Genomic DNA, 15,166 nt, shown 5'->3' with positions numbered 1-15,166 from the left:
AACCGTGCCTCTTCCGCCCGCTGCTGCTCCGCATCTATGGCGTGGCCCAACCGCTGCCACACGGAAGACACTCTCTGTCCTGGGTCCTCCTGCCCTCCGGCCGATGCCTGCCCCTCCGATGTTGAAGGCCCCGAGCCTTCATGGCTCCCACCACGTTGCTGCTGCTGCTGTGCCTCTGCCCGTGCACTGCCTCCTGCTGCCTGCACATCCTCCGCCGGCTGGGGTGCAGTCATTGATGTGGCCACCCCTGCTGGACGTCCGACTCCCGACTGTGGCAGGGATGCCTCCTCCACCAGCCTGGCCGCACCGTCAGAGGCAGCTCCACAGGGCACCCAGGTGACTGATGGGTGGGAAGATGGCACGGAGAGCGACTGGCGCGTAGGGGGTTCATTTGAGGAGGGGGTCGTAGCAAGCCCCATCAGACGGAGGAATCCGGCCTGGGTGACCTGTCCCAGTAGGCTGATGTGGTCAACGAGCCATTCGAGATGATGTGCCATCTCCTCATGAAAAGACTGCAGGTCACCTCGCATGACCCGTTGACGCAACGCCACACCAGTCAGGACAGGCTCAACCCGGACCCGGATAGCCACGTCCACAGGCAGAGGAAGGCCAGTTGTCGTTCGCACATCCCCTGCCTGAAAACGGGTATGGACGTAGGCATCCCTGCTGGTGCAAGATGATGCAGGGACAGGATCAGGGACAGGATTGCACACAGGCACCTCCACGGCGGCCTGTGGTGTCTCCTGTCCCTGGTCCTGCACTGCACCACTAGCACCAGTGGGATACCCACCTCCAGACCCCGTCTCTGTTGCTTGCACAGCCTCCTCCTCCACCAAACCCCCCACCAACCTGGATGACTCCGTGCCATCTTCCCCCGTTGGGCCCTGTGGGGTCCCAGCTGCCCCTTCTGCTGCCGAGGAGTCCAACTCCAACCTCCGCCTCTTGGACCTCCCCCCGGCAGCTGCGGCCTGGGACACAGCACCAGACTTCTCACTCTCCGACGAGATGACAACATGGGAGGGAAGTCGGGCCTTGCGTCTCCGGCTGGCGGTGGGATCCCCGCCGCTGTGCTCCACAGCACCTTCTCCACCCTCTTCATCAGTTGACGCTGCAGACAGGGAGAAATAAAACACAGGCATCAGGGCACTGTACAATGGACACATACACACATGACAGTTGTACATGAGTGGCATTGGCAAACCTCAGACATGCCATCACAATCCCCAACACACATGTCATTTCAACTCGCACACATGAGCCATACCGCAGCCATATCGCAACTGTCAGCACCATCCATACACATACAACAGCATGAGCAGGCAAAACTGAGCCAGACATCACATGCAACACAGGAAGTGCACCACACATGTACACACACCACCACACTTGCATGCATGTGTACACCTCTGCCAAGTGTCGCAGTGTTCAGATGGGCATCCATGTCACATCTGCCAATCAGGCTTCCACATCCCGCTGTCACATGCATCCATGTTGCATCACTGTTGCACCCTTGTCAAATACACACAAATGCACATGTACACAGTGCTGATACATGCAACTGAAAACAACATACATGCGTGACATCACGGACATGTCTACTTACATACACATTCATCCAAACATGTGTGCCCACACAACTGCATTTGGCATGCAAGCCTACACACACAAGCACCATCCATGTCTCACACATTACAGCCCTCGCATGTGTTAGCCTCACGGCCCTGTACACCCCCACCCATACTCGACCCCATACAAACAGATGTGCAACCTGCACACTACTGAAACATCACCACACGCACAGCTCACCATCAGGATGCATGTACACTTACCGCTCGACTCCAGACGGGTCTGCCTCTCAAGGACCTGGACGTGGAGCGCTGGGGATATGTGTTCCAGGACCCTCATCTGATCTTCCGACAAGTGGCCCCGGTGCCCCTTGGCATCTGCTGCCTTCAAGAGGCGCCGGGCCTTGTTCAGGGTCCTGGACCTGAAGTCCTCCCAGCGCTTCTTGACATGTTGGAAGTCGCGGACTGCCACCCCCTCCGCGTTGATGGCAGTCACGATGTCAGTCCAGATTCGAGTCCGTCCTTCCTTGTCGGCGCGGGAACTTCCGAAGAGGGCATCATATTGCCCCAGGACTTGCTCCAGCAGGACACCAACTTTGGTGGCAGTGAAGCTGGTGCCCCTCTGCCTCTCTGGCCGGGGGTTGTCAGTGGTGCCAGATGTTGCAGTGCCCGACATGACAACCCCAGAGGCAGGAGTGGGTGGGCAACTGGGTCCTGGGGCTGGGCTGTGGAGCGATGGAATCCCAGTCGGGAGTATTCGGTTCCAGCAGGGGTGGTCACAGCAACAGCACCCCTGCCTGATGTGCAGGCAGCAAATGGCAGGGCACGTGGGCAGCAGGCAGTCAGGCAGCAGCAGATGGCAGGTGGGAGCGTGCTCGGGGCTCTGGGGGGCAGTAGTTCGGCCTTCTGGGCAGGAGCGTGGTCTTCCGTGTGCTTACGCGTGGCCAGCTTGATCCAGAGTGATTTGGCATGTGAAAATTCGGCACGTCAGTGTGTAATTCGAGGAAAGGCCCTTAGCCCGTAAGCGCGTCTGCACGCATATGCAATTTCATTGGACAGAAGGCCCCTCAAGCGCAAGCGCCCCTGTGACGTGACGCGCACAGGCGTGCATGGGCATTTCAGCGCGTGTGAAAAACTGCACGTCCGCGTGTAATATGAGGAAAGGGCCCATGCGCGTAAGTGACGTGACGCGCGCGTGCATTTCCCTCAGCACGGGTTAAAGGTGAGCGGGCCCAGCAGTTCGCTGTACGTGCCTTTCGTGGAGACCGACGTGTGTTGCTGCTTCCTGTTGTTTCGTGTGCCATCACAACTTCACAGCTATCAAGGACGTATCTCTTCTTTTGGTGGGGGTATTGGCTACGCGTGTTTTTCTGCATCGCGCTAGTCAGACGGTGAGTCGCACACGCTCTTTTTCCCACTGCGGGTGCCCCGGTGTATCGCACCCATTTTCGATGTCATAGTAGCCTGCGTGTCCCACACGTATGCGTTATTCGTGTTACTGGGTGCCACCGCGTACTGCGGGAGGTTGAATCCACGCACGTAGTCTGCAGGGTTGCGTGCACGGTTTTACTGCAGTTTTGGGGTGCCTGAGCGTTGCGTGACCCGTCACTACATCACCGAGGTCACATACAGCCTTGCAGGTGCAGGGGGGCTGTTAACATCTTGCTTCCCACCCCCTTCACCCCAATTGCCCAGGTCAATTGTGGTGTACACCTCCCATTGGCACCACTCCATCTGTGCCGGCACTACTACATCTGTGCCATGGTTGGGAGGCCACCAAAGGTGAGGGGCGCCTCAGCTGGGCGTCCTCCTCGTGGCGGGCGTGGTCGGGGACGTGGCCGTGGAGACCAGGGAGTAGGGGGACTCCAGGGTGTCCACAGAGGGGGAAGAGGCAGGGGTGCGCCACTTGAGCACAATGTTGTGCCATGTGTCGGTGCAGTCATGCCACCACCCCCTTTGGTTCCGGGGGATGCAGCTTCTGCATCTGGCACTGGTGCCCGTGTGACCCGGCAGTCCGTTCCATCGACTGCCACGGGCCGAAGGGTAGTGGTAGCTGCAGGTGCAGCTGTGAACACCACCACCCAGGCTCGGGGTCTGCCAGCGCAGGCTGCGTTGGCACTTGAAGAGCCCTTGGTAGATCTCCAACAGGCCAGGGGGAAAACCATAGGGGCAGGCTGGGCTGCTCAGACCAAGACACGTGTCCCTGGGGCAGTCATGTCATCTGCTGCCCTGAACAGCCGGGTGTTGGCAAGTGCAGGGGCAGATGCACCCAACAGCACCCCGGTTGTGAGTCTGCCAACCAGGACCGTTGAGGTCAATGACCCTGCCACAGCTGATGTTGCTGCGCAGGGTCCATTAGTGGGCACCCAGCTGCCACTGACACAAGTCAGGCCTTTGATCATCCCTCCACCTGCCACTCCCTTGGCTCAATCCATCGAACCCACTGGCCATACTGGTCAGGGCGGCATTAGCCAGCCAGGGTCTGTGCCACAGTCCAAGAGGAGGAAGGTTGCACCTGCAGCACAGGCTGGGTCCCCACACACAGCCACGACCTCCTGCACGTAGAGGAAGAAGCCTTTCTGTAAGTAGGAACTGGACTTGCTCGTGGACTACGTGCGGGGCCACAGCCGTGACATGCTAGTGGGTGCCAATAGTCAGACTACGGCTGCCCAACGTGACACCCACTGGAAGCATGTTGCGGAACATGTCAGTTCATTCGGCCATGAGGTGCGCACGGCGCAAGAGTGCAAAAAGCGTTGGAATGACATCAAGCGCAGCACTAAGGCTAAGCGTGCCTCTAATTACAACTTGACTCTGGTGACTGGCGGTGGGCCTGCACCAGAGGAGGAAGAGCTCACTCCGCATGAGGCACTCGTTGCGGAGTTCATACCACCTGAATTGGTCCAAGGAGTGGGAGAGATGCTGGACTTTGATGCCCAGTCCAGTGAGTGTTGATGCGTGTTTGTTGAGGACGTGTGTGTTTCACTTGTGGGATGTGTTGTGCATGGTTGCCGCTACATGTGACGTGTACATGGTTCTGATGTGTAAGTAATGCAATGCTTCTGTCATGCATGTCTCCTCTGCCTGCATGCGGGGACTCCATGTAGGCATGCTCCCTTGCCCCACCTCCGCCACTCTGCACCCCAGTTCCACCTTTGCACTGGTGTTCTTCAATCTTGCCAATGTGTACTTTCTTGTTCATGCGTCCTGTGTAGATGCTAACTTCCAGCGTAGAATCTGCCAAACATATGCCGTGTGGTGCAGCCGTAGTACTTGATGCAGGGTATCTCACTTGTACTGTGCATAGGTCAGATGTCCCGCAGGGACATGAGTGCCCATTCATGCTCCATGTGCATTGCACGCATGCCCCTATGTGTCCTTGACTGGATGATCACTGTAATACAAGTCCTTGGTTACATACATTGCTTGCCATCTCATCAGCCTTCCCATGTCAACTGTGGCTCAGTCCTGCGTTGCACACATGTTTAGGGTCTGACAATCTGTGTGGCTCACAGGCCTCAGCCTGTTCAATGGCCAATGACTCAGTCCAACTGTTGTTGTGTCTTCTTCACACATGGGCGGAATCCAGAGTTGTCGTCATGTGTCCTGCTTACATCATTTGCAGTGTTGTCACTTGAATCACATTAAGCTGTTGATGCCAGTCAACACTGCCTGTCAATACACAGGCGTATGGTCAGCCTTTTGATACCATGCTAGGCATCCCTGCTTTGGTACTGGGGTGGAGGGGTGCTTGACTTCTAGATATGGTACACATTGAATGCACAGTGCACGTGATGTCTGAATTTGACATTGCACTGCCTTCACATTTCCTGGCACACACCATGGAGTCCTTGTACATGTAGGTAGTGAGTGGCGTACACATTTTCTGCACTGCATAGACCCACTTCCATGGAAACTGCCACCTTCCAACAGGTCTGATCACAGAAGCAATTCAAAGTTGACCCAGCATGCATGCCAGGTTATATGTTGTGTGTCACATGTCTGCCTGATGCGTTTGCTGTCGGTGTGTGTGGGTGTTGTGTGCTTCTGACATGTGTAGTGACCTTTTTTCTCTCTATTTTTCAGGTGATGACGCAATGGAGGCGGAGGATGGTGTTGTCATGCCAGACACAGGCTTGTTACCACTACATCAACCCGGCACTAGTGGGGGTCGTGGGGTGGTAGGCCACGAAAACCCCCAAGTGCTACAGTCCATCTTGCCTCTAGCTGCCTATGAGTCCAGCCTTGATGACGACTCTGACGTCCATGTTGAGTTGGATGAGCATCAAGTCCATGTGTCAGGGGTGAGTGATTCTGATGTGGACACTCCTCTGTCTGCGACACATGCACTGAGGGATCAGACAGTCTTGGTTCCTCTGCCCGTGGTGGATCGGGACGCAGGGTCACCCTCCACACCAGTCACTGATGTGCCTGGGACATCACGTCGACGGGGGCATGTAGTCGTGCAGCCACGGGCGGTGCCAACACAGCGAGGACCCCCGGTCCTTGGGTCCCGCAGGGGTCAAGCCGGGCAACGCGGTCACCGAGTGCAACCGCAGTATACTGAGTGGGAGCAAGACATGACTGCGAATTCAGAACGGCAGGGGGCAGCAATGGAGAACATCGCTGAGAGCATGGAGCGTGTGGCCCGATCTGTGCTCCCCCCTGCTAGGCAGGTGCTTCTCCAGCAGCAGGCGGCACGGTCCACGGCCCGCTCGCTCAGGCTGGGCATGGCGGCCTCAGACAGGGCACGCCAGGCTGAAATGTCGTCTCTGCATCAAGCAATTGATGCTCACGCAGAGGCGCACATGGATGCCCTGAGGAAGGAGTATGCTTCCCTCAGATCCACTCTGGGTGTCCTAATGATGTCCCAGAGGCAGCAGGCAGAGGAGAGGTTTGCACAGCTTTAGCGTACAATCTCGGCTGAGCTACAGGCTTGCCGGGAGGTGCAGCGGTTGTCCAGCCAGGCCTTGCAGGAGGAACTCCGTGTTACACGTGCTACCTTGCAAGAGGAAGCCCGTGTATCACGTGAGGTTCTGCATGCAGACCTACGTCACATCGCCACACAGAACCAGGCTCACCAGTCCGGCAGACTTACTGCCGACGAGGGGCAAAATGCGGCTAGGCGTGGCCAGGCTACTGTGCCACGTCCTCCTTTCCAGGATGAGCCAGACTCGGACGACCATCTATCTCCCACATAGGTCGGGCTGTGCAGGCGTTGAGCCCATGGAGGTTTTATTTTTGCCTCAGCATCATCGCATGTGGATGTTGAGCAGCACCCTGTACCTCCCCCTCCTGGGTGCCTCCCCTCCCCCCCGGGTCGTATGTGGCCATTTTTTATTTTTCTTTTAGTTTAGTTAGTTAAGTTTCTGTTTGATAGTTAGTTTAATTAGGTAATGTAGGTTTTCCATAGTTAGTGTAATTAGTTAATAGTTAATATAGTTTAAAATTGCTTGTCTATTGTGCTTTCATGTGACGGTGCGGTGCTTTGTGGCTTTTGAAGGCATCCACTGTCTGTTCCAGCTGGGCCCTTCAGGCTTGTCTTGTGTATGTGTTTGCTGCTTGGGTTCCTTGACTCACATATGCCACTCCTGCCTCCCTTATCCATGGGCTCGCAAGGATGGTTCGTTGTCACAAACGTTTATACAAGGGCTTTGGACTGTCATATCTGTGGCATGTCTGGTGCTGTGTGACTTGTGTTTACACCCCTAGTGGGGATGATTTTGGTGTTATTGTCCACTGTTCAGCTTTTGCTAGATGGGGTGTTTCATGATTAATGTGTACATTAATTGCTATGCATTGTGTAGTATGCTTCTTATCTTTACTGTACACATGCTTGTTGCAATTCATGCTGTAGATAATGTTCCACACTTTGGATGTGAAAGACGGACTGATGGTGTGATTTATGATGTGACTCTCTGACATGGTCAAGTAATGAGATGCCTGAAGAGACACACACAGATGACTTTGAAGCATTAATCATGTGTTTCATGCCCTTTCTGCAGGGGGATGAGCTTCCAGAGCACCTTTGCCAGCAGACATGGCCCATTGGACGACAGAATTCTGGACACGTTTGTTGGTGCCCACATGCACATGTGTGCACAAGCAGAGGCACAGGGATTGCAGACCTACATCCTAGAACTGCTGACGTGTTCCAAGGAACTCCAGGCAAGGTGAGCAGCACAGGGGGGCCGCAACACAGCAAAGCTTGCACCAGGCGAGTTGCACATGCAGGCTTAGTCACAGCACTGAGGGTGAGCTTGGACAAATATTGGTGTTGAAGCACACAATGCAGCTCAGATGTGTTGGTGGACTGATGGCTGTTGATTGTAAGGTTGTCTGGGACACCTGCAGGGGCAGTGGCACATATCCTCCGGTACACCAAGGTCCATTGAGGCACTTGTATCAACCATGTAGCCTTCCGAGACATGGAAAGGGGCAGCTCACAGGGACATACAGCAAGGGACATACTCGGATGCAGTGCATTTCATTTCCATGTACTTTATGATAAATGCACTGCCAACTTTGTTTCGGTCATGGTGGTACGCAACTTGCTCTGAAGTCATGGCTTGCTATATGGGTCTGTCTGCTTACCCAGGGAACATTGCATGTTGTGTGAATAGTGACACATTGGTGTTCCATTTGCCACGCACCCACCGGCGCTGACTTACTGCATTGACTGTGTATGACCCGTCACAGGGGTAATGTTATATATGGGTACGAAGCATCTACACCAGATTGTCTGTTTGTAGAGTAGTTTGTTGCTATGGGGCATGTTTGGTGGTGTGTTTTTGTGTAATTGGCACGTACAGGTTGTTGACTGTGGCTCTCTTTGCAGCATTGCAGGGCTCCTGTAACCGGACCGGAGAGTGCGCAGGCAGGAGGCCAGCACTCAAAACCAGAGCTAAGTGTCTTGTTGTTTTTCTTTCAAACTGCTCTGCATAGGCTTGCTGGGGGGTGCAGTAATGCATGGATGTATGTGTGATTCAATTTGGTATGTTTTTTTCCCCCTAATCACCCGGAATCCTATGCAATTTTGAACCCTGTACCCTCTACCCGGTGTTCCTGCTTCCTGTACCTATCCAAGCAACGTTCCTTAACCCTCTTTCCCCGCTGGGGTTGCGGATGCCTGTGTAAGCCCCGAACTTGCAGGCGCCAAAACCCTAGAGGGGGTGGTTGGTTCGTACCACTCCTAAGCCTGGACTACAGAAGGCCATGACAATGATGTCCAAGTTTGTTTGGATTGTGTATGTGTTCATGCAGGTAATACATTTCCGTGCATTCCCTACTTTCATGTGTCATTCCTCCTCCCCTCTCCTGCCACTCATTCCAGTTATCCAGTGTGCCAACACCTGTCCCGACTGCATATCCCTGACCCTCCTTCCCCACCAGGGTCTCAGGGGCCTGTGTGAGTTTGACCTTGCAGGCACCCGGGACACGGTGGGGGTGGTTGTTTCGTGACACTCCCACGCCTGTACACGGGACCTGTGACAGTACATATCCGTTCATGGTGCATCATCCTATGCTATGTACCTCACATGGTTCACATCCTGTTGTGACATTGTTTTACTGTGCTACCTTGGTTGTTGCATCATTGTGGTACTACTTGGCCTTTGTGAGGTACTGCTACGTCAAGTCATCTACTGGAGGGTGTTCTGGTTCGTTTTTCTGGCTTGGATTTTGTGATTTTGAAAATGAGTGTGGATTCAGAGGGTGCAGGCACCTTTTTACACACAAGGTGGGAGATGGTGACGAAGGGTAAAGGTGATCCTGTGGCCAGGTGGAATTGAGGGTTGAAGGCTCCATGACCCAGGTGCAGTTGTTCAGTGGGTCATGGTCATTTGTGAGGGAGGGGGGGTTGTTGTTGATAGTTGCCTTGCCCTGCAGTGTGATGGGAACTCTGACATTGTAATGGTGGTATCCTATGTACATGTTGTGTTCTGCTGATCAATGCCTGTTCATGTGTTGTGTTTACCTTTCAGGTGCGAGGGGATAGTTGTGGTTTGACATGCTGGGGTGTACACATGGTGAATGTTCACATGTGATGTGTAGAGAACACTGATGGTCACTTGAGTGCACATGCATATGTTGAGTGCATGTCCTTGCAGACCCACACACTTGCACTCTGATGCACTACATGTACTCCCACCCTTGCATATCCACGTGTACACTGTTTGCCTTCTGGTGGCCACTGTGTCCCTGCAGCACATGTTCTGTGACCAATTATGGATCCTGTACATGCCTAATTTGCTTTTTGATGTGGTCTGTCGCTTAGATGTGATGCTCAGGGTGTGCATCACACTCAATGGCTATTCACTGTGCTGTGCGCTGAGCAGTGTGTTGCAGGAGTAGGACACAGCACACAGAAGCTGCAGTGTTGATTTTGCAATGCACAATGTGCATGTAGACAGGCATTCATTGTTATGTTATGTCTACAACTCTTGTAATGCATTTGGAAATGACTTATTTTGGGTGGGAGATTGTTGGTCTGTCATTTCATCTGATTCCAGGTCAGGCATCATTGTCTGATGCCACTGTACATTTTGGACATGGCAATGTGTACCTTATTGTTACTGTGTTGGTGTATGGGTATTGCTTGCCATGTCATGTTGTGTTTTGGGAGGGTTTGAGTGACATAACAGTGATGGCCATGGCCTGTTTTGCAGGTATGTGTGATGCACACCTTGCATGTCAGGGTCATCCGCTTCTCAGAGCAACTAGCTGGGGGTAGATCTCTCTCCGCGGCAGGGCCCTCCCTCTGGAACAGCCTTCCTGCCTCACTTGAACTTGAGGGGAACCATCTCCGGTTCGGGAAGCACCTCAAGACCTTCCTCTTTGCTTCTGCTTTCTCTCTGCCTCTCCCTTGCGGAATTCTTCACTGGAACTGCACTGGATCTGCAACTGGGCCACTCTCACCGACCTCGGTCCCTGGCCCAGCCACTCTCCACTTGCACTGCCTCCCTGGCAACCCCTGCACTGCGGTACTGTCTCTCTATCCCTACAGCCCCCCCTTCCCAGCACTTGTCTGCACTTACCTTTGCAGTTGCCACCAGCTGACCTATGTATTTGTTTTTTGGTATACTTCCCCTGTACTGCACTCCCCCCCTCCCCTTCCCCTTGCACTTTTCCCTTCCCCCTACCCCTGCACTTGCACAATCTAAATGACACCTGGCCTAGTAGGATCGTTGTCTGTCTTCCCTTGTTCCCCCCTCCCTGCCTCTTCGCACCTTAAAATACTTGTGTATAGGCCATATCATGTCATATGTCATATGTGTGCCTTTTGGTCACACAGGATAGCTTGTGTTTCAGTAGCTAGGGATGCAGACGATGTGGCACTTCCATGGCAACTATCTCAGGGTGGTAGGGTTGTGACAGTTGACTGTCTCTTTGTCATCATCGATTGTCACCTGGTATTTGCCAGGCCTGTGTGCACTCCGCAGGCGTGGGAGTTTAGGTGAAAAATGTGGCCACAAGCTGGGTCCGGGCTTCCTCGCCACGTGCCCTGTCCCCTCCCATGGGCAGCGCCTGTGCCTGTGGTTGGGGATGTGGGGGCACCACCATGTCCACCGGGACGCCCTGCCGTGTTGCAACATTGTGCAGGACACATGCTGCCACAATGATCCTGCACACTACTGGTGGTGCATAGAGTAGTTGCCTGCCATAGCGGTCAAGGGAGCGGAAACTTGACTTGAGCACTCCGAATGTGCGCTCCACTATGGCCCTGGTTGCAATATGGGCGGCGTTGTATCTTACCTGGGGTGGTGTGGTGGGGTTCCGGATTGGCGTCATCATGTGGTTGCTCAGAGGGTAGGCACTGTCCCCTGGGGAGGTGATAATAGTTGAGATTATTAGGGTTTGGGTATTTGTCTGTGTGTGACTTGCATGCATGTGCAAGGGCATTTGTACTCACCTAGGAGCCATGTGTCGCCATGCTGCCCAGCTTCCAGGGCCCGGCTCAGGGCGGACATTGTGTATATGAAACTGTCATGGGTGGAGCCAGGGTAGTTTGCATAGACAGAGGTGATGATTCCCTTTGCATCGCATACCACCTGTACATTGATGGAATGCCAGTGCTTGCGGTTTCGGTAGATGTGCTCAGTGGCCCTAGGTGGACGTAGGGCCACATGGGTGCAATCTATGGCACCGAGCACTTTGGGGAAGTGTGCCACACTGAAAAAATCCAGGACAACGGCCTGCCTTTCTGCGGGTGTTCTGGGCATGTATATGTGCCTGCGGACTGAGGGGCGCGCTGTCATGATTGCCAGTACCTGGTGTAGGCAGCGTGACTGCGTGGCCTGTGAGACCCCCCCCACTATGGCAGTAGTCCGCTGAAATGACCCAGTGGCCAAAAAATGCAGGACATTGAGCACCTTCTCCAAGGGGCTCAATGCTTGGGAGCAAAGGGTGGGGGATGTAAGGTCATCTTCCCACTCCCTGACCAGGTCTAGGATGATGTGGGGTGGAAACCTATACCTGCCATAGACCTGGTCGTCAGGCATACCAAAAAGGCTTGTCCGTGGTGCGAAAATGCGTGCCCTGGCTATTCTCCTCCTCCTGCGGTGTCCCACGATCAGTGCTGCGACAAATGGGGCATTCATCGTAGCTGTATATACGTGTTTGTTGTTTGCGCGCACTTTTGTACTGTGCGCGGTGACGCTTCCGCCTGCCATCGTGTGGCGGATGCGTTGACGCCTGTGTGCGTCTTTTGCCGTGCGCAGGTTTCCCGTATTCTGATCCATGAATACGGGTTGTTCGCGTGCGTTTGGGCGTTCCGTGTAGTTCCCTGCAGTACTTCCCCAGTTACGCCTTCTTTTTCACGCGTTGTTCCCCATTCCGCGTGTTACGCCCACTGTTCCGCCCACTTTGGTTGTTTGCGCCGTGCTATGTGCGCTTTTGCTGTGCGCGTAGTGCACGCGTGTATGCCTGCGTGCGCCATGGCTGGATTGGGCGCACGGATAGCGGGAAACACGCACAGCGTCTTCCTTGAATCGCACGCGTGCGCTGCATTTCTCGCGCTTGCGCTCCCTTGCGCCTGCTTGCGCATGGATTTTCGGCGCACGTTTGTTCCATGAATCGGCCCCTAGGTAGCCACAGCAATCTTAATAAACTACATATTCTGTGAGTAATAGCCTCAATTGTACTAGGATAATGAGTACCATATACAATTCAATTACATAATTCCTTCGTATTACAAACACTTTGTACTCCCACAACATTACATACAATTACTGTACACATATTCCTACTATGGTGATTCTGTCCATACTCCTATTACATTACCTATAATTACAATACAGATATGACTACTGTGGTGATTTTGCCCATTGCACATATTGTGGGGGGCATAGCCTCCCAGAATCTGTCCACTGACCACAAAACAATTAACTGTATCACAAGTACTTATCAGACACAGTCAACCAATAAAACTCACCCCCTGCAATCAAAATAATGTCTGTGGACACTCAAATGATCGCAGACCTGGTAGCATTTCCAAACCCCTTTTCACCTATAAAAACAGCTCTACATTGCCTTCATTCCACTTCCCTAGCATTTCTACACACTCTTCCAACCATCAAATGACCCCAAATGTCTTTTCCAAGCTGTCTGTTCACTGCACCACCCGCAAACTACTGCAGTGTCCCCAGACAACTATAGCCCCGGCCCAGTGTTTTTCAACCTACAAAAACAGCCCCATATCATCTTTTTTCTCCACTTCCCCACCCTTCGCAGCCCCTCTTTCCACCACCAAATGACCCAAAATGTGTCTCCCAGACTTTTTCCCCACCCGCTGTCTTCGGTCAGCTGCTGCTGTCCGTGGATTCATAATGGCGACCGTTTCCTAAAATTGAATGCACCTCACGCTCTTCACCATCAATTCAGTGAGTTTGTCCGATGTCCATGTACATCATGTTGCCCGCTACGCCAATCGGAGGCCCGTCCGCAGATCGAACAGGGAAGTGTTGCAGACCAGACCCAGATATCACTAATTTCTTTGGGCCTACTTTTTGGTCGTTTTAAAAGAAAATACTGGATAGATTTATACCAAATTTACAGAAGCTCGATTTTGGGACCAAGACGTCACTAATGCCACACATCTGGAGAAAATCCATGCAGCGGTTTGGTCTGTATATGTGAGCACAATTTCTTTTCAATTGCGTAATGGAAAAAACCACACATTTTGGACCCCCCTATAACTTTGCCTCCTATTGAAGAAACTGCACCAAACTTCACAGGATCAATTTGACAGGCCATATACTGTTCTTTGCAAAGTGCTGTGAGGATTCATCTGTCTGGGGCAAAGTTATAAGCCATCCAATTTTTACTGCTACAAGTTTTAGTTTCATGTTTAAAACCATGTTCAATTTCTTCAGTGACTTCCAGATACATGGTGAGTTGTTTATCATTTAACTGTGATTTCAGCACTGACAAGTCTTCTTCAGATTGTTTAGATTGATACATGGTATTTTCTACCTCAGTCATGAAAGGAAATTAAATTATATTGTATTTATATCGCGCAAGTGTTTCAGAGCGTGACCAGCCAAAGGGAGGGGAACAGCGAGAACAAAAACAACGATCTTACTTGGCCCAGTGACATTGAGAACGCGCAAGTGCATGGGAAAGGGAAAAGGGGGAAAGTACATGGAAGGTGGGAGAGGTGGAAAGTGCGGAACAGAGGAGAGAACAGAATAAATAAATAAGTTAAATAAATAAATAAATAAATAAAGGTGGTAGTGCAGCCAGCAAGTGGCAAATGCTAGGTTAAGCAGATAGGGTATATCTGATAAGTGCAGAAGAGAAGTGGGTGGGGGAGTGTATGGATACAGATACAGACCTCAGCGCAACGGGTGGCCTGGAGGCAGTGCAGGAGAATGGCAGGGTGAGCAGTTACCTGGGCCCGAAGGACAGAGGGTGGCCAGGTGTACAGTGCCGAGAGAGAAAACAGATCAGCAGGGGAGAAGAGGGGCAAAGGCAGAAGCGAAGAGGAAGGGGTTGAGGTGCTCCCGGAACCGGAGATAGTTCTCCTCAAGTTTCAAGGTGGCAGGGTGGCTGTTCCAAAGGGAGGCCCCAGCCGAAGAAAGAGATCTACCCCCAGATTGTTTCTTTGGCTAGTTATGCTTCATTTAGAATGAGTGGTTCGCCAAGTGGTTCTTGGCTTCCTGTGAGGGAAGGTTGACTGCCCTCAGGAGTGTCTTTATCTAGTAGAGCTTCAATTGATTCCTTTTGGCATTCATTGTCCAACATTTCGTTGTATTGCTTGAAATGGACATTTCTTATACTGCTTTCATTTGCTTTGAATGCAGCTTCAAATGAGTTATAGGGCCTCATTACGAGTCCGGTGGTAGCCATGCTGATAAAACTGGCATGCTGCCGCCGGACTCGTGAATGTTTCCGGCACTTGGATTGCTGGTAACAGTGGGGGATTCTAACCACAGTGGTCCGGGATGTCAGGCACCGAAAAAATTGTATTCCCCCTTCCCATTTGAGTCCTATAGGACTCAATGAGAATGGGGAACACTGAGGCACAGGCACCGTAAAGTGCCTCTGTGAAAGTCTGCGAGCGGCTGCCGTTCCATCAACCAGGTCAGACCGGCGGGCTAGAC

This window comes from Ambystoma mexicanum, chromosome 13 (genome assembly GCF_040938575.1).
Source record: "Ambystoma mexicanum isolate Mex_15411 chromosome 13, UKY_AmexF1_1, whole genome shotgun sequence".
NCBI classification, from domain to species: domain Eukaryota; kingdom Metazoa; phylum Chordata; class Amphibia; order Caudata; family Ambystomatidae; genus Ambystoma; species Ambystoma mexicanum.
The sequence above is the reverse complement of the archived record's forward strand: the minus strand, read 5'-3'. Positions refer to the sequence as shown.